The sequence below is a fragment of the Rutilus rutilus genome, assembly GCF_951802725.1.
Source record: "Rutilus rutilus genome assembly, chromosome: 11".
NCBI lineage: Eukaryota > Metazoa > Chordata > Actinopteri > Cypriniformes > Leuciscidae > Rutilus > Rutilus rutilus.
In genome coordinates, this window is record NC_140216.1 from 40,744,505 (window position 1) to 40,770,960 (window position 26,456).

A 26,456-nucleotide genomic window follows, 5' to 3' on the forward strand; every position below is an offset into this window, starting at 1 on the left:
TTATATCACGTAATTCTGAGATAAAAATTCAGAATTGTGAGATGTAAACTCGCAATTGTGAGATAAAATGTCGCAATTATCTTTTATAAATAAATAATGGACAAATGGAGTCTTTAAACGCCTCAGATGTAAAGTTATTGGCTGTCAAAGTGACGCCAAAATGAATGGGAGTCAATGGAATGCTAACAGCAGGTGGGGGTCCGCTAGCCAATGGCGGCGCCTGGGGAAGCTTCAATATTTTATGAGACCCTGCCCCCTTGTTTAAACTGTATCATTACACCAGAGACACTTTAAACCGTCCACCTTCCCAGAGCAAATTAAAGCATTGAATGATAGTCTCTATATCAGTTCAGTTGTTCATCTCCACTCAGATTTATTGAATCAAACCACTCTGTGCGATGATGTTGTTATGTGGGAAGTGTTAGCTGTGTTGTGTTGCCTGTCGCTCACCTGTCACCTGAGGAAGCCATTTTAACACTGTCATCTCTACAGTCCCCTTTCCTTTTATAATTTAATAAACTTTACTTTTGATTGGCAGACATTGGTCTTTGTATCCTTCATGTTGCTTCCCTATAGAGCCAGAGTTGTAAAAAAATAGTCATGGGTCTTGTAATTTTCATTTAAATTTAAAATATTGTGAGTATTTTATTAAGAAAATTGTGGTTCAGTGTTGTATAGAAAATAATGAGAACATTTCACTAATAAAACCAAGAGATATATTTTCCTAAAAAAAATTCAGGACAAATACACCGTTTTGAGGCTTGAATTGAGGAACTGATAAACCTGTTAAAATTAGGGGAAAAGGGCTACCTATTTATTTTAAGAGAATTAGCTCTCATGTGGTTTTATTTAGAGACACCATTGTTTGTTCCCAGCATTATTGAAGTTTCACATGCTTTTTTATTATATGCAACAAAGAAGAAAACAATGAAGAAGAATGAATAACAGAACTGTAGTGATACACTAGATGGCAATACAACATTGACACCTATTGGCAAATTACTATATAACAACACTCCCACTTAAAGAGATCATATAATGCCATTTTTGTACAAGCTAATATGATTCTTTAGGGTATAAAATAAAAGTTTGTAATATACTTTAATTAAAAATTCTCATTAGTATTGTAAGAAAACACTCATTTTATCTGGTCAAAAACAGCTCTGTTTTCAGCACGCCGTTTCAGTGCATGTGTCTTTAAATGATAATGAGCTTTGCTCACCCCGCCCCTCTGTTCTGTGCGTACACCGTTTCTAACACAATAACCATAACGCGGTGTTCATTATAAACGTGGGATTATGAATTATATTGAGAACGTTGTACATAGAAAACATGCCGTAATGCACCCTGAGTGTAAACCGCATTCATCGTGACGTGTGCAGCAAGCGATTTGCAAAGATTAATATAAATATTAATATAAAGGTTAATAAAACGTTAGGCCTACACTCACTTCAGTTCTTCTGGAGGTGCAGCAGGAACACGAATAGTTGGTACCGATCCTTTTTTCAGGAGCAGCTTCTTAGCAAAACCAGCTTTACTGACCCTCCTTTGTAGAACTGTCTGGTGTGAAATGATTAGCAAACATGAAAGCATTGACATTGATCGTGGGAAATCCCCGCGAGGGAATCCCCGCGTCATTGCTTTGGGAATATTCCATCAAAACATCAAAATGACTGCTGTGTTCCTTATTACACCCAAGAACAGAACACCACAATCGCTTAGACGCCATTCTTCTCCAGTATATCAATGCACTATGATGACAGACAGCTCGCTCACGAGCGAGGGCGGGTCTGTGTTGAAACGCTGCTGTCAATCACAATCGTGGGAGGGGCGTCCGACTGTGTGACGTCACAAAATCGAACGGCTTGATTTCAGAGAGGGTCAAACATACATACAACCGGCACATCCGGGAACTTAACTGTCAATTTCGTAACCGCCCCTTTTTAGGGGAAAACAAACCAGACTTCCCATAGACTTAAATACAAAATAGCGGCACAAAACAACGTCCATACACAGCCGGCAGACGTGTATAACTTTAGAAATCACTTAGATAAAATATGTCGAGTAATTATGTCCACCCTGCCTTCCATAGAGTGTGAACGATACATTTATAAACCTAATTTGGGCAACTTAAAAACATGTCCCTTCATTCTACCAGCGTCAAATTGGTCTAACAACCCCACCCAGTGGCCAGAGGTGTCTTACCCGGACATTTACTCGTTCCTCATCGAGTCACCAGGTAGCCAGTGAATGATTTTCTTAAAATGTATATATTATGTATTTATATTTAGAACTGAGTGCACTTTTCTGTCCAGCCATACAACTAGCCTGATTTAGCTTTCGATAGCATCATCCGTAATTCATGATATTTCCATAACAGCAAGATATGGATGATGATGGCAGGCAGAGATGGGCATAAATACATGGAAATGTATTTAAAATAAAAATACAAAATGCTGTGTGGGAAAATGTATTTAAATACAAATACATAATAGGGGTAGCCTACTGTGTGAAAAATGTTTAAATACAAATTACATTTGTTTTTTCCAAAGGGTTTAAAATACAAAATACAAAGTAGTATTTTGTATTTAAATACATATTTTACATACATGTTTCTGAAATACTGCCCATCCTTGACAGGTAGCCTGGGCTAGATGATAACAGACATACACTAAAGACAGCCCAGCAGTTATCTAATATAACACGATGATCAAGATATATTGTAAAATATTGGAATTGTGGGAAGCTTACATAATTTAAACTGTATGCTTAAGGCTGCTATTGTCCTGCTTTCTTTCTAATCAAGCTTATGTCAATACATTTTTATTGAGATAATATTGTTCAATAATGTTTAGCCTGTCTGTGCAGTGAAGAGTATCAAACTTTTTTTAATGATGGTGTTGTTTCTTTTATAGGAATTTACACGGCAAGCAAAATGAAAAACTTCAAATCATTAGAAGCGCACAAATTTTTTACAGATGGATGGGTGCAGACAATCCATCATTTTAAACCTGAAGAATCTGACAATACCATTTTTAAGACCCAAGTTAAGCCATCCTATAGGGTCACAGAGAAGCCTCACAACACATGGGTTGCTGTCAAAAGTGATGGAAATATCCTGGCAGCCCATTGTGACTGCATGGCAGGGTAAGACCGAACTTATAGAAACAAAACAAATGTATGCTCCTTGTAACACTGCCATTCTTCTGCTCTGTCTCATTTGTGTGAACAAGCACCAAACTAAATATGTGTGAATCATGTACTTGGCCAGTAAACTGCAATTATGTTGTTGTTTTTTCAGACTTGGTGAAAGCTGTTCACATGTTGGGGCAGTACTGTTTAAGCTGGAAGTCTGTGTCTGCCTGGGTTACAACAAAGTCGCATGCAGAGAGACAGTGGGTATTGTGGGTATCTAATCAGAGAGACAGTGGGTATTGTGCATATATATATTTAATATAATAAATAATACATTACAAATAACGTTTTATAATAATATTACCAATATCGCCTGTGCCTGGAATGGTGTTTCAACCAAAACCATTGAGCCAGCAATGATTAAAGACATTGAGTTCTATAGTAAGCATGCCAAAAAAAGAAGTGTCAGGAACCAGAGACCCGTTCCAAAAGCTTCGGTCTCACAGCAAAATCAGCTACTGCAAATGCTCTCTAACACTAAGGAGCTTCCCATTAAGAGCCATGCTAATGTTTTCACCCCCAAACCCTGGTACAAGAACTTAGAAGGCTTTACAGAAGAGCAGTGCTTCCAAGTGGAAGAGGAAACTAAAGGCCAAGCTGCCTGCAAGGCTTGGCATCAACATCGGGTGCGGCGGATCACAGGCTCTACTGCACACAGAGTCCTGCACACATCTCTGGAAACACCATCACAAACATTAATTAACGAAATCTGTAGTCACTCATCGGTCACACTGAGAGTGCCGCCTTTGCAGTGGGGCAAGGACCACGAGGTGGATGCCATAGACACCTATAATTATGCTCTCTGCCTGTGCAGCGCTACATCCAACACCTCAGCTTCCGTAATGGTGACCGAGGACATTTTCAAGACACACATCAACCTAAAAGTGGCTATAGCAGGCTTTAGAATTTCTAAAGAGAGGCCATACATTGGAGTGTCTTGTGATGGGTATGTTTCATGCACATGCTGTGGTAAAGGAGTACTTGAAGCCAAGTGTCCCTTTAAATGGGCACACGATCCCACCATCAACTGGACAGAAGATGGTACAGGACATCTGGACACTTTATTCTTCTTGAAGAAGAACCAGTCATACTACACACAGGTACATTATGATTACATATATATATATATATATATATATATATATATATATATATATATATATATATATATATATATATATTAGGGGTGTAACGATTCGTTTTAACAACGATTTTATTCGTATCGCGATTCGTGGTTGTCGATACGATTCAAGGACGATATTGGTTCATTTAGAACGATACGATCCGATACGATTCAGTGACTTTTTAGCCAAAAATTCTTGAAAGAGAATCAGGTATCAATTAATTATGCGCGTATAATTAAAGAGTGCACGCTACGAGCACAGTATAACGATGACAGGACATGAGATTTGTGTGTGTGTGGGGGCCCACATTACCTGTTGTTTAATTTGCTCATTGATTTACACAGAGTGTATTTTGCATTTTGATTTTGAGATTGTATTACTGATTTCTTGCTGATACAAAATTGAATATTGATATTTGAGTATTATATTGGAGTTTTGATTTAAGAGGAGCCAAAGGTGACTTTGTGTGAAAGACAATACACAAAAGACATTTAAGAATTTCATTTAATTCTTTTATTTTTTTAATTACAATATTTCATTCTTTCATCTGTTTTTACTTTAAATAAAATCACTTGTTAATTGATAAGAACTTACCTTTTTGTGATTCTATATAACAGTTTCTCAGAAGTATAATCAACTAACATCTTCATAGAGTGATTGGGGGGACAGAAGAGGGCAGGGGCGCTACATTAGCACTTATTTCAATAGTGGCTAACTAATCTATTGTTACTAGCAAGCAAGTTTATTTATAGCCTATAGCACATTTCATACACAATGGTAATTCAAAGTGCTTTACATAAAAAAATATGTAACAATCACAACAGATGCATAACAATAACAATAAAAGCACAGAGAAATAAATGATTAAACATGTATATAGAATGTATTAAGAAATAAAAGAGAAGGAAAGGGGGACTCACCGTGCCCTCGGTATTTCTGTGATCCTGTGTGTCTGTGTCCCGCTGATGATACGTGACTAACTTTGTGTGTCAATGATGTCAGGCTTTTTATAAGGTGCTTGGCAAACGATCCACACATGCTGCCAGTCACATGCCCCTGACTCCTCCCACTTTCATTCTCATTTGTGTGTGGGGGAATACCATAATACACTATCACAGACATTCCTCTAACCAGTTACACCCTTGATGACACATAATAAACCAACACACTTTCACCCACACAGACACATCCGTCCACCTGCCTTCGGTCACGTGACACGCCATTTATGGCAACAGGAAGTTAGAATGCAGGAAACGGAGAAAGGAAAGGACAGCTCAGACTGAAAACCCAGAGCCGTTAAATATGATTGTTCCTTTTTTGTGCTTGGCCCTGATAATTGCTGCTTGTAGCTATTAAAAAATTATATATGAAAAAATCATAAACCTTGGCATATCACCAGACAATGAGTGATTTTTTCCCTCAACACTACATTTTCTGTCTTGTCAGTTCATAGTTTTCAGAGTGGGGGTTCAGTCTTCAGGCTGCTGGCAGGAGCCGCCACTAGCATGTCACGTGACCTGTCAGTGGCTGGCTAGTTGTCTGGAAGTCTGCCTTTGGCAAGTTTCAGAAAACATTGATTTTTGGCAGTTTTTGTGTTGTGTGTTCCTCCCTCTATAGCTCATTAATTATGCATCTGTTGATATGATTATGTTCTTATATATGATTGGCGTTTTAGAGAATTTTATCCCAATTAAACCAGTCAGATGGCCGTGATCAGACTGGCAGCTTACTGACGCTTTGCTGGACGTGGCTGACTGGATTGAGCGTCATTACATGCTGGAGTTTTCACGTGATGTCACGTCATTATAGGAACGCCCACCTGGAGGGCAAACAAGGCTTTCCTCCACTGCCCATCAGTCATTTTTACCAGGTTTGTAGTGAGTACTTATGTAGTTAGACAGTGATATCAAAAGACCAAATTCAATACAGGCTATGTACACCTTATTGATGATGCACACTTTGTACAGGCAAGCAGATGAACAGAATCGCAACACAAGGTTTCCGTTAAGCATTTTTTTTTTTTTTTTTCGAAAACCATTAAGGTGTAAACTGAATTTAATCTTTGAATATTAGTGTTTTAGTACATTAAAGCGCTTTAAGTGTGGGTTGAACTTGCACCAATAATGACTATTGTCAGAGAGAGGGTTTCTGGTGGTCAATAAAAAAAGGAAATGGAATATTTAGATTACATGCTGATTAATTAGCCAATTAAAGAAAATCATAGGTTTTAAACTATATGGAAGTAAAATAATGCCAAATGTTTTTGAAATAAAAAAGCCTGTTGAATTGCACTACTTGAAACAAATAGGCATTGCATTAACCATGCTTGCATTTTTAGGGCTTGCATTTTTATGGGCTGAAATTCAACATGGTTGAATATTTAACCCTCTGATGGTCTTCGTTTAGCAGTCACACTGGGGGCCTTCCCGGTCATAAATGACCGGACACCTAAAAATGAAACTTCCTCCATCCCAGTAAAAACCAATGCAATTTATTTTTGTTCTATAATATTTATTCTTTTTAATTTAGAATTTTGAGACAATTTGATTGAACTTATTAATATTTATGCAATATTTATAGTCCATTTTTTGCCATTGAAAATAATGATTTTTTTTTTTTTTTTTTTTTTAATTCTATGCAGTATTTTCGGGTAAAATAGAGACTAGGCTTTCAGAAAAAAAAAAAAAAAAAAAAAATTAATCAATTTATTAAACATAAAATTAAATAAAACATGTTATTGCATGGGTTTACCACTAGATGCCTGTATAGCTCTAAATGGAGATGAATTCTAGTTGTTTTTAGACCAAATTACTTACTTTTAAGATGTGGATTGAATGTATTTTTTTAGAAATTCTCAAATAATACTTTTTGCCAAGGTTTATAACACTTTATTAATTATTATTTTAATAATTTTAATAATTATTATATTAATTATATATACATATATTAATTATAATTATTAATTATGTTATGTTTTTCACTCTTGATGTTTTAGAGCTTCACCCCTTCATTGCTGAGCACTTTTTTTCTGCATCGTGGCTGATTTGTAGAGAATTTTTGTGTTTTTGTCAATTTCCCATTCATTTCCTATGGGGGTAATTTTGACCGAAGACCAAAATCATGACTAATTTTTTTACGACCACTTAGCATGCTCGGATCATGAACTCAATTTTTTTGTATGTTCACATACCTAATGCCAGAAAAGTCACCAAGTTTCGTAATATTCCGATGAAGCCGTGATTTTTAAAAATTCAAAACAGATTTTTGTAGTCTGAATTTATTGGTGTGTATGTGTATAAAAGTGTGTTTGTATGTGTGTGTGTGTGGGTGGGTGTGAATTTTTTGCACTCTTGATGTTGTAGAGTGTCACCCCTTTACTGCGGTGTACTTTTTTTTAGAATCGTGGCCGATTTGTAGATTGTACAGTCAAAAGTTCAGAGAATTTTTGCGTTTTTGTAAATTTCCCATTCATTTCCTATGGGTCGGTCATTTTTGACCGAAGACCACAAAAGGGACTATTTTTTTTACGGCCACTTAGCATGCTCGGATCATGACCTCAATTTTTTTTTGTATTCACATACCTAATCCCAGAAAAGTCACCAAGTATCATAACCTTCCGATGAAGCTGTGATTTTTAAAAATTCAAAACAGAAAATTATTCGGTCAGAAGTGACCGAAGACCATCAGAGGGTTAAGCTGTGAATATTTCAATTCAAAACATTTCAAACACATTTTCATTAATACAAATTCAATAATCCATATTCACCTTTCATATTTCACTTCCAAAATATTCAAACTGTTTAAAAATACAACCTATAATATTCAACAGGCAATTTTCGGTCCATTTTATTTCGCTTCGCAAATTCTCTTCCACAAATTCAGTGGCTCAAATTCGACAGTAAATTCAACATTGACGTCCAGGAACTGCAGGAAAAGCAGTAGATTACCGAGCAAACTCTTCATCTGCTGTTAGTCAACCTCACCAGCAGGGGGTGCAAGCATGTGTTTCATAAAACTGATTTATAGAAATGTAAGTGTATTTGTGATTATTATGAGGGCGGTTTTTATGTTTAATTCAGTGTCTTCATGGTCCCTGTGTAGCCTACAAATCAGTTTTATGAATGAATGGCTTGTTCTTAACTGTTGCTGGTCTTCAACAACACGCGCTTTTGCACCCCCTGCTGGTGAGGAGACTAACAGCAGATGGAGAGTATGCTCGGCAATCTACTGCTTTTCCTGCAGTTCCTGGACGTCAATGTTGAATTTATTGTCGAATTTGAGCCACTGAATTTGCGAAGCGAAATAAAATGGACCGAAAATTGCCTGTTGAATATTATAGGTTGTATTTTTAAACAGTTTGAATATTTTGGAAGTGAAATATGAAAGGTGAATATGGATTATTGAATTTGTAATAATGAAAATGTTTTGAATTGAAATATTCACAGCTTAAATATACAACCATGTTGAATTTCAGCCCATAAAAATGCAAGCATGGTTAATGCAATGCATGTTTTTTTCAAGTAGTGCAATTCAACAGGCTTTTTTATTTCAAAAACATTTGGCATTATTTTACTTCCATATTAATCACAGGTTAGAATTGTAATACCCAATGTGTTATTCTGTGTTTAAAATTAAGTGGTGCAACACAACTTGATTTAAAATAAAACCCCGGTCAACAAATTATCGTTAAACTGCTTAATTGAGTCCTTATTGGTGCAACCCACCCTAAGGGCCCTATCTTGCACCCAGCGCCCATTGGGCTCTATGCACACGTACTTCCGCGTTTGATGCAAGGCTGCTCTCCCGTTTCCGACTGGAGAGGTTTAAAGCAGAGGAAAATGCGATTACAGCAGAGTCGTCGAATTTTACTCGGTGTTTGCTAGCCTGGCTAACGTCAGACCACTTTCTCTTTGAGACATGGTCTGGATACTACATGTTCATTTTCTCGTATTTGAGGCGTGGTTTACGAATGCCCAGAGCCGTTTATTGGGCGCTACAAATGTCTATCAAATGCGCCTTTTACGTAGCTTATAGCCAATCGTTTCAAATTATACCAGATGACGTAAGTAGAGCGACAGATATTCAACGAAGAAGACGACGATGGGTCAGAGATTTATGTGTACACCAGAGAGTCCTGCACGGGTCCGATTTTGTAAATCCGCACCCGAGCCGTTTTCCAACAGCAGCACTAATAAAAATCTGCACCGACCCGCTTAAAATAGAACCGACACCCAACCCGCACCCGAAATAAAATCAGTTTAGACTATCACATTATAGACACTTACAAAAATGTTTATTGCTAGGTCATACAGAAGTTATTACACGACAATTAACACAAGGACAACTTCAGCCGAAGCTGTCAAAAGGCCGATACATGAAGAATATTTTTTTACGTCTGTCATGTTGGATCCATAGATAAACAAACTGCTTCGGTGTGTCGCATATACTTCGTCATCGTCTTGCTGCTCCCTCCCCGTTCTGTGATTGGTTCCCTATTTCAGGGGAAAAATTAGCCCATGGTAGCCAGACTACCTTGCAGCGTGAATAAAATCGCGCTGCTCAAGGCAGTATGGGGAAACCCAGGCTAGGTGTTTGCTGGAGTTGCCCAAATTTACAATAAATGATGTGCGAAGAATTGTAAGGATGTGCAGTACAACGCCACAGAGCAAACCTGAGAAAGGTTTCAAGTTTTATGTGTCTTCTTATCTCTGCAATTATGAAGGTAAATTCAGCTGAACCGCCTGAACTGAACTGCTATTATTTTTTACGATCCGTCCAGCAGCAAGCTAATCACGTTAGTATAAATGTTTGACATTCAATGTGTTTGTAATTTTGTCTGAAAGTGTCAGGTAAAAGCAGGGCCACAAATGAGATCTCAGTGAAAGCTCACTGCTACCGCTCTACGAGGAAAGCAGAGACTCCACACCAACTGAGAGTCGGAGTAGTAGTTCTGTTGGACATGTTCAGTCCAGTTCAGTTTTTACTTTTCTAACGTTACCACTGTTCAGCTTGGATAACCACAGCTGTTATCTTAGCTAGTATGGATGATCATTGTACAAAATTAATAAGAATAAAAAAAATTATGCAGTTCTATCAACGACTGCATTATCACTGTAGCCTGGTTAAAACCAGACTATAACTCAGTTACTACTGAGAATGGTCTGGTTTTAACCAGGCTACAGTGATAATAAAGCTTCTTTAATAACTCATTTCCAAAGGGGCGTCACCAACGGACGTCGCTCAAATGCCTCTGGGCGCAATTGGATAGACCTAAAACCCTAAAACCAATCAGAGCGATCGTCATCTTGTAAAGCCCGCCTCAACGATTCAGATTGGTGCCGTGCATAATCTAATTACAGATGTGCTAATTTGCATAAATACTACAACAGATCTAAACATTGGGTATAGCCAGGTGAAAATGTCTTGTTGAATCTTGTTGACATATAACAGTAAAAGACTAAATGTTAAGGTCTGAATGGAACCCATTTAGGCTACCCATGAGCATTAATACATAGAGGCAGGAAGTACTTTAGAAACCAGCCTTTATTCATTTTTAAGAGATTGGGTTTGGGGCTGGGTCCGTGGGACTGTTTTTTTAAAGTGAAAAACAGTGATTTTGTACTTCCAGAATCAGCATCTCCTCATATGGTGTCAACAGGGTGAACTGGTGTCTGAAAACATCTAACCTGTTGACTTCAGCCGCTGGTGGAAATTACTATTTAGTCGGATCTCTAATACTTCAATCAGTGTGCTCCTTTGCTCCGCCTGAATTTCAGTCCGTTTACTATCCTGGGCTGCGTTTCCCGAAACCTTCTTAACGCTATGTCGTTCTTAAGTTATAGCCTACCTTAAGCTGTACCTTATCGTTAATACGTGTTTACTGAAGTACACCTTCTTGGTCTGGACCACTCTTATCTTATCACTGTTGACCGTCTATACGAATATAATTCTGAAGTTAATTCACCCAGTGCAACAGGCTAATTCAAGTGTTTTCATGCAAAGAATAACATTGTCATTACACTGATTGTTGTTTCCTTTTTAAATATATTATCCAAATGTACATCAGCTGGCAAACAAGAAGACATTCAAAATCCACAGTTTTGAAATCCTTTTTGATCACTGCTGAGCACCGTACGTACAATGTACACTTTTATTACTGAACGCTGGAAAGTATTTACAAGAACAATATTTCATCACAGCTCCACCTCAGCGAACAAAAATGGGAAAGAGAAGAAAGCAAGGCTGTTATTGTGGCAGCAATATATCATACAATTTTAAAATATGTAGGGTAGGCTTATTACTAGGCTAATACTCAGAGCGAGACAGAAACCTCTTTCAAATGGAAACATGCTAACAATGGGTATTTGCATTTATCACGGCCTCCAGAGTTTAGACCTCTTGAGGACAGGGTGACGTTTGCCTGGAAGACCCATCCTCTGTTAGCAAGATATCAAAAACTTCATTACCTTTTGGTTTTACTTCTTTGAGGATGAGTCTCAGTCACTGTACAAATGTTGGCTAGTAGAAGCTGATTTAGCCGGTTGATTACAGACCCACTACAGAGCGTCCAGTGAGAGACTTTTACCAGATATGATCAGGTATTGGGGAATAACCCATTTATTGTCACCATAACTCAGTACACTGAATACATTTGACTTTGCAAGTGTGTGTGGTTTTCTATAAATAAAGATATAAGAAAAATAGATAAGTACAAATAACAATAACAAATAACAGTAGTCACAATAAACATAGTAACAGTAATCTCCACAATGAATATTAAATTACAATGATTAATACAGTACAATAGGAACAAATTTGCCATTATATGGAAAACTGCACTAGTGCGCATGCGCCCAAAGAGTGCTTTAGCTCTAGAAGTGAGCGATATATATATTAAATAGACCATATAATGACTAAAAGGCACATAGATTATGTCTTCTAAATATAACAATGAAATACGTGAGGAAAGTGTAAATATACATATGTATATATGTTTTCATGCAGTCATGGTGTTTTCCTTGTGTTTTCCTCTCAGGGTTGTGTTTGCAGTGGGAAATCAGGATGTGACTGTCAAGGACAAAAGGTAACAGAACCTGTAAACATACATACAATCATATCCACACAACAGATGACAATGTAATATTATGTCACAAAACATATTGCTAAGTGATTGCCATTATTTTTATAGTGTGTTCAAAACATCAGCAGAGCTAGTGAGAAATTATCTGGAGTTCATAAATCAGAAGTGTTCAGAAAATTCAACTGAAAATAAATACTGGTTTAGAAAATATTACGATTTCCAAAATGTTGTGCAATGCCACGTGCTCTAATATAGATGTTATTACATTTTTGTATTTTGCATGGATTAGACAACATAGTTCTGTTCCAATAAATAAAAAAATCACAGAGAGAGAGAGAGAGAGAGAGAGCACTTCTGTTGAATGCTCTTGATTGCTGATCGTTCACTCAGCACGTGTTATTTGGATTAAACCTAAATCGTATATGTAAGTATACATGAACTGTTACCTTATTTATGTTTAACGAGTGGTTGCCTACATTATTACAGGACATTTGCAGGTCAAGAAGTTACATGAACTTCAAACATCCAAAGCGCGCGCCCCGAAAACCATCGCCTCAGACAGCGCGCGACCCTGAAGTCTCTCACGTCTTGCGCGTGTACGGATGAATTCACTTTCCACTCTTGGCGAGTATCCCAGTAAACAAAGTCTGTTATATCTCAAGTGAACGTAGACAGAATAATTCAAATGCGGTCCGTGCGTTCGGTCTTAAAGGTGCAGCAGTTTAATTAATCTCCTGCTGTGTTTTAATGTTAATCAATCAAACAAAGGACAAATAAATTACTCACTGCTCTTGACTAAATAGGCTACCTTTTTCAACTTTACAAAAATATCCATCTATATTTAATTTATACAGTAATGAATATGCAGTGCATTAAATATATATTTGATGAACAAATTATGTTTAAAATTAATAAACAACTAATATGATTTATATTCTTTTGGTTTCTCTACCAATACATTTAAAAATTACAAATGCATGAATTAAAAAATTAATTGAAAATTAAAAATACAGGTATCGGTTACGGTATCGGCAAGTACCAAAAATGAAAGTATCGGATTCGGATTCAGTCTGGAAAAAGTGGTATCGGTGCATCCCTATTATTTAGTAATTTAACATTATTTTATTTACTTTACTTTTTACATTACTTTATTTTCAACACAAAAATGAAGTGTTCTGCTCTGCCTCAGCTGTATTCTGTGGTTTTTGTGCTGGCTGCCGAATAGTCTGATAAACTCATCCATGTCCAGGGACTTGGCTCTCCGTGACTCTACACTGAGCTCTCCCAGGCCGCTCATCAGACATGTACATACCGTAAACACCGACGACCGTAATCCCAGCCACCAGAACCAGCAGAGCTCCACACACACACACAATAACCCAGATCTCTACAGCTGAAGGAGGAAGGAGGGAAGAGAACAGTTTTTCTTCTTAAATGTATTTATTTTTATTCTATTAAACTCACTGCTTAAAGATTGTGTAAATCTCTCAATGCCTCCTGTTTTACTTACTATGTTGTTCATCAGTTTTGTCATCATCTGTATCCAGTGTTTCCGTTGTGTCAGTACCAGATTCTGTAGAGGAAAATCAGCATCAATTTTCTGTTCAAATCCTGATTTAAAAAAATAAGCTCAAAGGGGCGAAAAATTTTCGGTAAATTTCCATGGGAAGTTAAGCTGGGGAATTTTGGAAATATTCATAACCACGGCAACCGCTTGCACGTCCACTCTAAAAGTAACTGTACACATAAGAGATGGATAGATACATTATTTAAGGTTATTTTCTATTCGTTAGAATATTGATATATGAACTTGTTGTCAAGTTAGCCCCGTTGCGAGCAAGAGCAAAGGCTTTCTAAGCTTTCAGTGTGCTGCACTGCTCTAGTTGACTTCTGCGCCTTCCCCCCGAAAATATCACGTTCATTTTGAAAACGCAATTCCTTTTGTGGATCCTCTTGGTCTTTCTTCATGTTTCTTTGACAAATATCAGTGTCTCAGTATCACGCACGCTGCACGTGAGTTAACCACGCCTACTTATTTACATGTTGCGGTATACACGGAATAAAAAAATCTGTTACGGTTGACATTTTCTTCCGCAGTAAAGATATATACCGTCATAGCGCCCAGCCCTACTTATGTGGTAAATAAAGTTATGCTAGCTTATTTAGCATCTAACTTATCAGCTTGCTATCTACTAGATGAATACATTTGTATGTGATATTTGCAATTTAAACATTTAATAAATATATTTCCCCATAATATCATCAAAACTTACTTCACTTTGTTTAGTCCACAGGCTCAAATGTGTGCCTTCAATAGTCTTGTGCTTTGGGCTTCTGTACGTGTGATGGAGGCATGCACAGTGCCAGTAGGGGGTGTGGTCTCAGTAGTGCACACACAGTGCCAGTAGGGGGTGTGGTCTCAGTAGTGCACAGTGCCAGTAGGGGGTGTGGTCTCAATAGTGCACAGTGCCAGTAGGGGGTGTGGTCTCAGTAGTGCACAGTGCCAGTAGGGGGTGTGGTCTCAGTAGTGCACAGTGCCAGTAGGGGGTGTGGTCTCAATAGTGCACAGTGCCAGTAGGGGGTGTGGTCTCAGTAGTGCACAGTGCCAGTAGGGGGTGTGGTCTCAGTAGTGCACAGTGCCAGTAGGGGGTGTGGTCTCAGTAGTGCACAGTGCCAGTAGGGGGTGTGGTCTCAGTAGTGCACAGTGCCAGTAGGGGGTGTGGTCTCAGTAGTGCACAGTGCCAGTAGGGGGTGTGGTCTCAATAGTGCACAGTGCCAGTAGGGGGTGTGGTCTCAGTAGTGCACAGTGCCAGTAGGGGGTGTGGTCTCAGTAGTGCACAGTGCCAGTAGGGGGTGTGGTCTCAGTAGTGCACAGTGCCAGTAGGGGGTGTGGTCTCAATAGCCATGCAGTAAGCAGTGTGCTATGTGCATGTGATTGAGGAATGGCATGGATATTCAAGTGTATTTTAATGGCATCTGTTTGTTTTAGTCAAGATTATGCTAAAATATACTTTCCTCAACTATATTTAAAGGAGAACTCCGGTCAATTTTAACATTGAGCTCATTTTTTTGTTCATTTGTAGTGCTGTCAATACAGAGAACAACGACAAAAATCGGTGTTGTGTCATTACAAGTGCACAGGTCATGTGAGTGATTCCTTCAGAGTGAACACGAGTGAATCTGACTGCAGTAGATGTGAAAGATATGAATAAAATGATGTTATTTAAGCCAGCGCAAATACCTGTGTTTACATCCTGTTTTCGGTTGAAGTCCAAAGTAGTCGATTGCCGAGTTCACGCGCGTGATCATAGGTACTAAACCTATGCGCGTGAACTCGGCAATCTATAACATCACTTTTATTCATATCTTTCACATCGACTGCAGTCAGATTCACTCGTGTTCACTCTGAAGGAATCACTCACATGACCTGTGCACTTGTAATGACACATCAAGGATGTTAAGAGGCTAAAAGCAGGTTTAAACATTGCCCCATTGAAGTCGACAGGGTGCAAATTTTAAAAAGAGGATAACACGGTGTTGGCAACACCGATTTTTGTCGTTGTTCTCTGTACTGACAGCACTCCAAATGTACAAAAAAATTAGCTCAATGTTAAAATTGACCGGAGTTCTCCTTTAAGTTCCCTATGAAGAGCCAACCTTCAAATTAAAAAATTCCCAGTTTTTTCCCTTTTATTCCCATAAATTCCTGTTAATTCCCTTAAATTCACATTAATTCCCATGGAAAGTTTCCATCTTTGAAAATTCCCAGAATTTTGCAACCCTACTCCTCATCCACTGATCTTCTCTCACCTGGGACTGAGACTGAGACTGTGATCAAGGTTTCTCCTTCATGATCCAGAACGCTGTATGTTCCCGTGTAAGTGGCTTTAAACTCTTTAATGATAAGAGTCATGTCTCTGTCGATCAGTGGATCAGCCAAGCGAGCTTTCCTCCACACCTCTGTCCAGCCTGAGCTTCTTCTGTTCTGATACTCCACTTTACCAGCGATGGTCAACTGAACACCCAACTTCACATCCTCTCCTTCCTCCACAGAGATCTCATCTGAGGAGGAACACAGACATTATTGATTATTATAATGTGTCAATCAGTCAAGGCCATAATAACACATTTAGGATTAAAGGAACCAAATGTAATAATTTAAAAACCAGCCACTGAAAATCCTACAATGGAATCATCTAATCTGAATATTGGATAATTGTTCATTTGTTACATTTAATGGTTTTGCTGATCACAGGGCAAACACAACAGTAATTTTACTAAACTGTTAACATTATCAGGAAATCATGAAAGCACACGCTGATGGTTTGATCAGTTTTGACTTTACCATGAATATGAAGATAATATTCCCTGGTCTGTGGCTCCAGCTCTGTCTGATTATCACTGTAATAGACTATTAAAGTGTATTTCCCAGCGTCCCTGAATCTCAGATCCTCGATGACGATGTCACATGATCCTTCTTTAAACACTCGTTTATCTACACTCACACATTCTTCATTCTCACAAGCAAAGATGTTTTCTGACCATTTGTTGAATAAAACAAGAGAAATGTCTCTGTCCTCAGATTCACACGACAGGGTGACGTTTCCTCCTTTTTTCTCCGTCACAGATATATGATTGTTTCCTTCAGCTGGGGATTCTGCAAACACAGATAGAATAAAATTAATTCAGTACAAAGAATCAATACTGAAAAACACATTTACTCTTTCTCTATATTCTCCGCAATCAATTGTATAGAGAAGTAGTCATGGTGTGTGATGATGTAATATAGCCTACTGAATTTATGAACAAAAATGATACTGACCACTATATATGATAAAGCAAAACAGCAGGAGATTCAACCATCTGAACCTGAAGAGAAACAGAAGAGCTGGTTTATGGCACAGATTCAGGCTAATAAATCACAAAAACATACAGGGATAAGAATAAGAAACATCAAACTATAATCTGAATCTTTATGTAATAGTTCTCAAAGAAACAACCGGCTTTAGAAATTTGGTGATAATCTAATAATGGTATTAATAACCCCAATAATAAAAACCATCATCATAATTGTTATGTCTGCATCAATATGCTATAATAACATATGCTACATAAACATAAACGGGTGGAACCGGAGACATGACTGCACTGTTTTTGACTGCTTTATTCGGCACAACAGCAACAGCAACACCGCGGGCTGCCCTCTAGTGGCGTGTCTGGAGATCACGGGTGTGGCCAATCAGTGCCAGAGTTTAATTGCCAAAAATAAAAAAAAAATCATAGCCAAAATCATGGCCAAAATAGCTCCTTGTCGCAAAAATCGCAAAAATTTACGACAAAATCCCATTGGCAACACTGCGTGACACACAGGCTGCAGTAACGCGCCATAATGGACATGTCATGATTTCTATTCTTTGCTGAAGAAAATCAGGAACTGATTTAATTCAGCTTAATTCTCGCTATAACTAGGCATATCATCATGATGCAGTCAATCAGGAAACATGTGAAACCATGTTTTGTTGTTCTAAACGCATGAAGGACATCACTGAACATAGTTATGAAAGAGTTTTAGCATTGGTAATGATCAGGTTTCCTGCCAGAAAATGCACAAACATGTATTATTATTATTATTTCTTAGTTTTAATGCTGTTTATTTGATCAGAACTCTCAACAATACATTTAACTTTGAAGACATGTTATTTAATCAAGGTGTATGTGCTATTATGACATTTAAATTGTATCCTAAACTCAGCTTATATTATGCACTGCAGTTCAGAATGATGTTCTCTCCAATCTGAACTCTTAACCGATCAGAAGATCCTCGTACTGACAAATCTGGAGAGACATTGATAAAAAACCCATCCTTTTTAACTTGATAGCTATTTGAGGTTGATATGTTAATTTCATGAATGTTTGAAATATAATTGATATACCTGTGATTTGCATAATCCAAAAAGAAAACACACAGAAGAAGAAAATGACTTTCTCCATTGTGTCTGTCGTTCGTAAAGGTGTCCATCAAACTAAGGTTTTAGTCCCCATAGATCTGAACACACTTAATTAAGGTATATTATATCTAACCAGAGGTCACGACCATTACAATAGAAATTAAATGACAAACTTAACTTCTTCTAATGGTAACTTTGCATAATCATGATGTGGTTTCCCACATACACTTAGTTAGAATAAAACAATAATTAGAGGTTGATGCTCATTGATCTAACAACACTCTGTTAAGACGGAAAACCCATTATTATCCTCTACAGCCTCACACTGTTGAACAAGTCCTGTTCCTTAATAAAAATCTTTAATTTCTTAAATTACCAACAAAATAAAATCTCAACTCCCCAGTTCACAAGCACTTCACCATTCCACAATCATTTTATTTTATTTTGATTATATATGCCTACATGAGCCTTGCCTATGAACTCATAGAATTTGGACTGAGGCTAAAGTTTATGTGAATGAGGCTGCATTTGTTGATCAAAGCAGATTAAATTAATAAATTCATTCATACAGTTGTTTGTTCATACATTGTATAAGAACTAAGATACATCAACACTAGCACGTGAATTATAAGGATTAATTTGATTGCTTTGTGGTTTACAGAGCACAAAGTGATTTATTACTTGAAGAAAAATGGATGGGGTCTTCTGGGACAGAAAGGCAGCTTTTCCACCTTTTGACCACAAGATGTCCTTATAGTGTGAAACGTGTTGACAAGCTTCGAGTAATGAACCATTGTGCGATACAGTCGAGCGGGAAAGCCCATTTCACCATCACTACACACATCAGCTCCGACTGTCTGTCTCTATATATGCTCTCAGGGCCCGAACGTGTGAACAGCAGAAAGTTAAATTACTTGTGTTTGCATTTTTTGTATATTTTGGTATTAAATTTGTACCCAGAAGTGACTAAACCCTGACAAAATCTCCAAAAACCTCCCTTTAGGGACGTCCTCATTTGTAAACCTATTAAAAGAGTTATTAAAGGTGTTTTTGTGTGTGTGTGTGAGTGGCTGAATTGTTGCCAATGGTACAGATGGACTATGTTTAATTGAATGTTTAACTATTTCCAAATCTGTCGCTGCTTGTTCAACTGTCCATCCAGAGCTTTTCTCCAGCCGGTCTTCCAGTGTTTTCTGTGTTGATGATCCTGATCCTGATTCTGGTCCTGTAAATGAACTCAATATCTCAGCGATCGCTGTGTGTTCTTCTCAATGCTAGTGCATTTCTCACACTTTTACAGATCTCTCTATGACAGAAATAGTAGGAGTAACATCATGCTAGTGTGCGCTTCTGTAGAACTGAGCTGGGCGATTTAGAGGCTATATTTATTAATTAACTAAATTAATAACTTTTTTTTACAACAGAAATCAATCAACACTGAACTTACTTAAGATGGACTAGACATTCTTTTCTTCTAGAAACAAACTTTGTTGCATTATTTTCCTGTTATCTCTGTAAATCTGCTTTAAAGGGTAACTATGCAGTTTTTTTAGCTTAACTCAACAGCTTCGGAGTCACTGGAATAGTTATATGACTTATTTCGGGTTGAATGGTGGCCGTCTCGAGAATCTGAACCGGACAAGAGTCCCACTCGGTCAGACTTTCACTGTTAAAGTTGATTCCAGCGATTATCATGAGAAAAGTTGTCAATATCTCACATAATTATCAGGACATAAATAAACCTACACGTTGTAAATGGTGTAAACGAACACAATTTCCAAACTATTCTGATAAATTGCAATAATCATGTCTAACGACTTCATAACGGACAATGTTATGAAATAATGTGACGTACATGTAACTTTATTGATGTTATCTGGCATTTTGTAATGTTTACATTACACTCAAAAACACAAATGAAATCATACAGTATGCTAGGCTATAGGCTATTTGTGATTTAGCTGCAATCATGTACAAACGTTATAAGCCATCAAACGCTGTAGGCTACTGTATTATTATAAAGTAATAAAGTGGTATTTGGGTTAGGGTTAGTGGTATTTACGACAGTAACGTTAAAGGGGAACTCTGCAACTTTTTCAACTTAATAAATCCGTTTAGTAATCATATAATCTGTTCTGGTGAGAATGGTGACTTTCCCCGCTCCCCCCAGCGTTCCCAAGCGTTCCCAAGCGGAAGACCAACCTTGCAACATAACGTCCCGGTAAGTTGGAAATAGGAAGTCTTGTGAGAAGCGAGAAAGAGCGAGAAACATGAACTGATTTACGGCAATTCGACATAAACACACACGCCCCCCTCAATACTAAAAATACAAGCGACGATGGATCATTCTTCACATGTTCCCAAGACAAAAGAGACGGTTCTCGCGGAGGAGGTGAGGGAGAAGAGGAAAGCTGTTGGCCGAGCGAGGGACCGCTCAAGAATAAACACTGGTCGTGTGTTCACGCAATGGCGAGAGCTAAAGGAAGGTGAATCATGCAAAACAGATGCTGACCTGGCGTTTCTGCTAATGCAATTGTAAGTACGTCTTTGTTTTATGTTTATTTCTTATTCTTGTTAGTGTTAATAAATGTGTTCAAACCATGACTGTCGGCGGTAACGTTAGCTGCCTGGCTAGCGATCAAACGCGTTTGTTTTGAGTAACGTTACGGTACATTGCTATCTGTTGCATTGGGTTGCTGCTAGCGCCATCTATGTGGCAAACTTGCCAGGCAACTATAGTCATATTTGCATTTTACGTTGGGCTACATAATAACCTAGGCTAATAACTCTGATCCTAGATGTGTCTCTGCATTCGTGTTTTATAGGTCAAAACAAAGTGTCTGCTAACTAAAGATTTTGTGGCTGCGATAATGTCCAATTGTGGTTTATTTCTTTGCTCTTGGCTGACATGTGACATTGCTACAGTATGCAGAGGAGTAAAGTCCAGGTTCAGAAAGTAAAAGTCCTCCTCAGTATTTTGTTCCAATCACCTGGATTAGCTCATTCTGACAGGAGAGAGAACTAATTAGTGAAATCAGCTGACTGAGTTTATGGGTGGAATAAACATATGGCAGGACTTTTACTCTTTGACCCCTGGATTACCCACCTCTGCTAATACTCTTTAGGTACAAAAGTGTACCTTTTGAAAAGGTACCGCCACAGCGACAGCTTTTGTACCTTTTTTTCTGAGAGTGATATTGTTTCTTCAACTTATTAAAATATCTGACTTTACTGCCACTGTCTGTCTCTGCTTCTCTATCATATTTATAGTGTGTGATTTGCAAAATACCGATCATAGCCTACATCACATATCATAGGGTGACCAGACGCCCCGGTTTCAGGGAACAGTCCCCGTTTTTGGTTGCCTGTGCCTGGCTAAATACAGGAGAAAACTTCCTCTGTCCCCGTTTTGTTTTTGAAGACACAACATTAGGTTTTTCAATCAGATTGATAGTCAAACTGGAATTTTTTTTCCCCCTTTTCGGGGATTATGTTCCCAGTTTTTATCTCGGACGTCTGGTCACATTATAATATATATCAGAATATTGTATTACTGTTAAGCCCACTATGAATATTAAAATACACGAACAATGTGTAACCCAGGTCACTAAACAATCCTGTTGATGTAAGAAAAGAAAAAAAAAAGACTAACACTCATGAATATATAAAACAGTTATTTTATTAATATCTGCGAAGAGAAAATAAGAAAATGCATAAATTAAAACCATAAAACTAATTTAGAAAAGTTATTCAATTGAATAAGATGAAGATTGGTCCAATTAGACGAGTGGGGGAGGAGCCAGTACACAGATGACGCAACACCCCTCGCGAGTCGCGAGAGAGAGAAGCTGTGCGATCCTAAACAGAGGAGAAGAAATAACAGGATTAGACCGAACAAACTAACAGTTTTATAAGAGAAACAACAGAAAGACTTTTAAATAAAAGTGTAGATTGAATTTCATCAGTCAATGATTACGGGTGATTGTGTGCTTGATTACACGAATACTAGTACAGAGAAAACACAGGCCAAAAGTTGGGAGTTTTGCCTTTCTGAAAACTTCATAATTGAAAAACTGAGTTCTCTTGGTAAGTGGAATTATTAAATTCTCTATTACTGAGGTTTTTTGTTGTTGTTGTATAAATGTTTGATAAATGGTGTTCAAATATTAAATGCTGATGTTATGCAGTGGTATGTAAAAGACGCGTAAGAGTTAATCTTCTGTTTTATAATGGTAAGAATATTGCGTGAATGTGTTGAATAACTAATGTTTCAGAGTTAAAAGTTACTTCGAGCAGTTAACAGTTGTTATTTTAATAGTTGTCGTCGTGTATTCGAGCTGAGAGTTAATGGCGGATCATGACGCAGATGACGAGGCCTAAAGCGCGCCATTTGAGAAACGGCTCTTCGGACATCTGTGTAAACTCACTGTGCTAAAGTTAGACGAACATGAAGTCAAAAATGTTGAATGTTGTTTATATGCAGACTAACTGCTGTAATGATGTATATTTTTGAAAGAATGTCTAATTGTATTTTTGGCCTTGTCTTTTGCAAGGTTGGGTCTTTTCTTTCTTTTCTTTTCCCCCCTTTTTTTCCTTCTCTATTTTTCATCATTTTCTGGTCAGATGCTGCATATTTCCTGGACACTGGACGATTCCTGAACACTGGAGGATTCCTGAAGAAGATTTTGTACCTGTATTGTACCTGCTTCACATCGGGAAAAAAACTATTGCGAGCAGGAACTGGCGAGACATCCCCATATAAGGACCGAGCTTTGTGACTCAAGGAATGAACGTAGGTAGGTAGGATTGTGCACATGTTTTTTTTTTTTTTGATAATTTAATTTGGTTTAATTTTCATTTTCTATTTATTTATTTCTAGAGAATGTAAAAAGGGTATTTTTAAAGGGTTATCATTTGGAAGAATTGTAGGCCTATTCGAATTTAAAATTTATTCTTTACATTAAATAAGCCAATTAGAAACAATTTGAATAAAGGCTCTTTCACACTGGACGCGATTTTGACGCACGAATAATTCACGTGATGGTTTTATTTTTTGATCAGCTGTTTGTGTAATGAGCGCTTCCACACCGAACGCGAATGTGCTGCGGCGGAAAACGACTTTAATTTTTTTCGCTTCGATGTCGATTTTATTTTATTTTTTTACTTTTGCGGCGACAGAAAAGGCTTCAGCCAATCACAAACTACAAGGACAACGATTTGAAAGACAATGTGTGGTGTAGCATTGCCAATCAACTCTGTTATCACGACTGTGAGTATGTTGTGTGATAGTTTTAGTTGTTGTATAGTCCTGTGCTGTGTAGGCTAGCAGGCTAAACTACATTTGGGATAGAAAGCTAGCACTATTATCGTAAAAGATAGAGACAGAGACCGTGTTTACTTTGAACATGTAACAAAATGTATTGAGACTATTTAGGGCTGCTTTTAGTACACTATACATTCTTTGTGTGATATCTACAGTTTCTAGTCGAATGATTTTAACTTGTTACTTCGTGTGTTACATGTAATGTGTAGTGACATTACAAAACACACTGTGTTTAGTTGAAGACGCAATTTTTTTTTTGCACATTAGCATATTCTCCTTCAGACTCTCTGTTCTGTAAGATCGGGTGCACCCAAAACCTTCTTTTCTGTCTTTTAAAGAATGAAAAGCTCGTCTTCACTGTATGATGATGATGATGATGATGATGAAGATGAAATGTCCATGTTTTCTCAGCTGTCGGCGCGAAAGTTTTGGAATATTGAAGCTCTGAACGTCACAGACGTCGCAAATTCGCGTTGCGGCTGATGTGAATGGTTTTGACGCGAACTATTCGCTTTTTCGCATCCGGTGTGAAAGGGCCTTAAAAAGGTAAAAATAAATTGTATACATATATTAATAGAGTAAGGGTCAATTTAATGTATTAGCTTGAATCTAAACGGATCACAAAAAAGAGAGAAACAATTAATAATAGTGATAAACTAAATAGGAAATATAAATCTATATAAATAAGGGTTATAAGAAGGTTACATTTAATTTGTTTGGAGCAAACCTTTAGTGTCATCCTGGTCATATCTATATATGTTTTCTTGTGTTATGTGGTGATGTTTTGAATTTCACTGCTTTATCTTTTTATTTATTTATCATTTCCCTTAAATGCATCATACCTGTTTCTAACGCAGCCACCATTTTCTTTTCCCCTTGTTGTTGACAGTCTCTTGAGCGAGTCTAATCTTCTGGTCACTGGTCCAAATCTTGAAGCGGTGCTCTCCCTTCACTGCCATCTGCATATTCCACTGTTTGAGAGTGAGGGTTTCATACAGTTTCAGACGTCTCGTGAGTTCAGCGTTTTAACCATTCATTAAAATGGTTCAAAGGAGTCATTAGTTGGCTAATTGGACGTGTCATACGCGTGTGTGATTATCCCAGCAGTCAGGACATGGACATCCCACATGGTCCGACAAGGTTTGTGTCAACACAGAAAACATTACAGCACTGGAAAGGTTTTTTTGTTTATTTAAAGTGTTGTTTTATGTCAGCTGAATGTGCGGAACGTTTTTTTTTTTTTTCACTTACATTAACCGATCGCATTTTACTGATGCAAAAGACGCGCGCGTGCACACGCACTGAGAGGGAGCGCGGTGGTCGGTGTTCACCGAGCTATGTAAAATAATGACGCAGTTACAGTGGGTCTCATTCATGAAACACGAGCAGAACGAATTTTTGTGTAAATCGTGTGTAAAGTGGTTCTGGCGTAAATTTTCGGATTCATTAAAATGTTCGTATTTTCCAAATGTTAGTTGGTACGAAAGAAATCTACACCTGCTCCCAGCCACGCGTAAATAGTGCGTTTAACATCCAAACGTTTTGCTCATTAATAAGGCTGCATTTTAATTCACCTTAATCGGGTACATATTTACACAGCATTTTGAAAAAAATATTATATATAGTTATTACATACTTTTTTTTTTTTTTACTTTTATTATGAGAGCCAGTAATAGCATCTGCCAACGGAACACAAGTCCGCAAGTCACAAGTGTTGCAGTCAAGCTTCATGTCGAACCATTTTCTTTTCACTTCTGGGACTGTTTGATTAACAGATGAAACTCTAAAGGTGCAGTGTGTGATTTTTAGCGGCATCTAGTGGTGAGATTTGCGAATTGCAAACAGTCAGTCACTCAAGGCCAATCCTTCAAATTGCAAACTCGAATGAGAAGCTACGGTGGCCGACGTAGGATCGGAAGATGTCGTTGTCTGAGTCAGCAGAGAGTAGCAAGTCAAGCAATGAGGTTTCTTAATATTATATTTTATAATTAAATTATATTTACTTAATTATTCAGTAAAACCACACGTTATTGCGATTTATTTTTACTTGTTCATCATTGTGTTAGTCTTTTATTCACTGACTTTACCATAGCCGGTTTCCATGCTAGTTAGTATAAGATAAGAGCTATGGATAAGAGCATCAAAGCAGCTAGGTAAGGGGAAATAGCTAACGTTACGATGTCGAGGTGTCGTTCAGACAGCATGTTTTTCTCCACGTTTGCAGAGTCAGGGACAACCTGAGTATTCTGCTGCGTCTTTTTCTGCTGCTTCTCATTCAAGTTAGTGACAATGCGCTCTGTAGCGCTGCATTTCTGCATCTGAGAAATTTCTCATTTTCATTCGCTTTTGAGAAGACCTGTTGAAATCCTTCGTTTGGTGTCATAATATGATGCCCATATATAGTTGTCAGTCGGATTTAATGGGCGGGATTTATGGTAATTGAGAGTGAGCGTGCACGCGCGTCCCATTTACGACTGATTGGAATTCATTAACACACACATTTCACTATCAAATCTGACGTTTACGAAGTATTTGTGAATCAGGAGAAGAATTTTCGGGAATGTCTCTTTACGCGCAAATCACTCACATATTTACTCGTATATTTACAAATGTTTCATGAATGAGACCCATTGTGTGTATTAATTACTCTACTTAGTCAACACTAACAGTAGCTGCTGTTCGGTTTTCATACTGCTGTTCTCCTAGTCACTTATGAACTTGACGCTTCTGAACCTCTTGATTAAAGCTTTAGGTGACGGGTTGCCAGATATCACAAAAAGAGCAAA

General features: G+C 37.7%; 1 protein-coding gene and 1 long non-coding RNA gene across 2 annotated transcripts in view; both read right to left on the bottom strand.

The window, feature by feature from the left end:
- LOC311300339 (uncharacterized protein) overlaps positions 1-26,456 on the bottom strand; it is a 171,029-nt gene that overhangs the window by 61,326 nt on the left and 83,247 nt on the right. The gene's annotated exons all lie outside the window — the stretch shown is intronic.
- LOC311300374 lies at positions 12,264-16,239 on the bottom strand. The gene is made up of 4 exons (XR_014629277.1): positions 16,210-16,239; positions 13,910-13,972; positions 13,712-13,792; positions 12,264-12,386 (listed from the first exon to the last, which is right to left on the bottom strand). It is a non-coding gene; the product is annotated as an uncharacterized lncRNA (long non-coding RNA).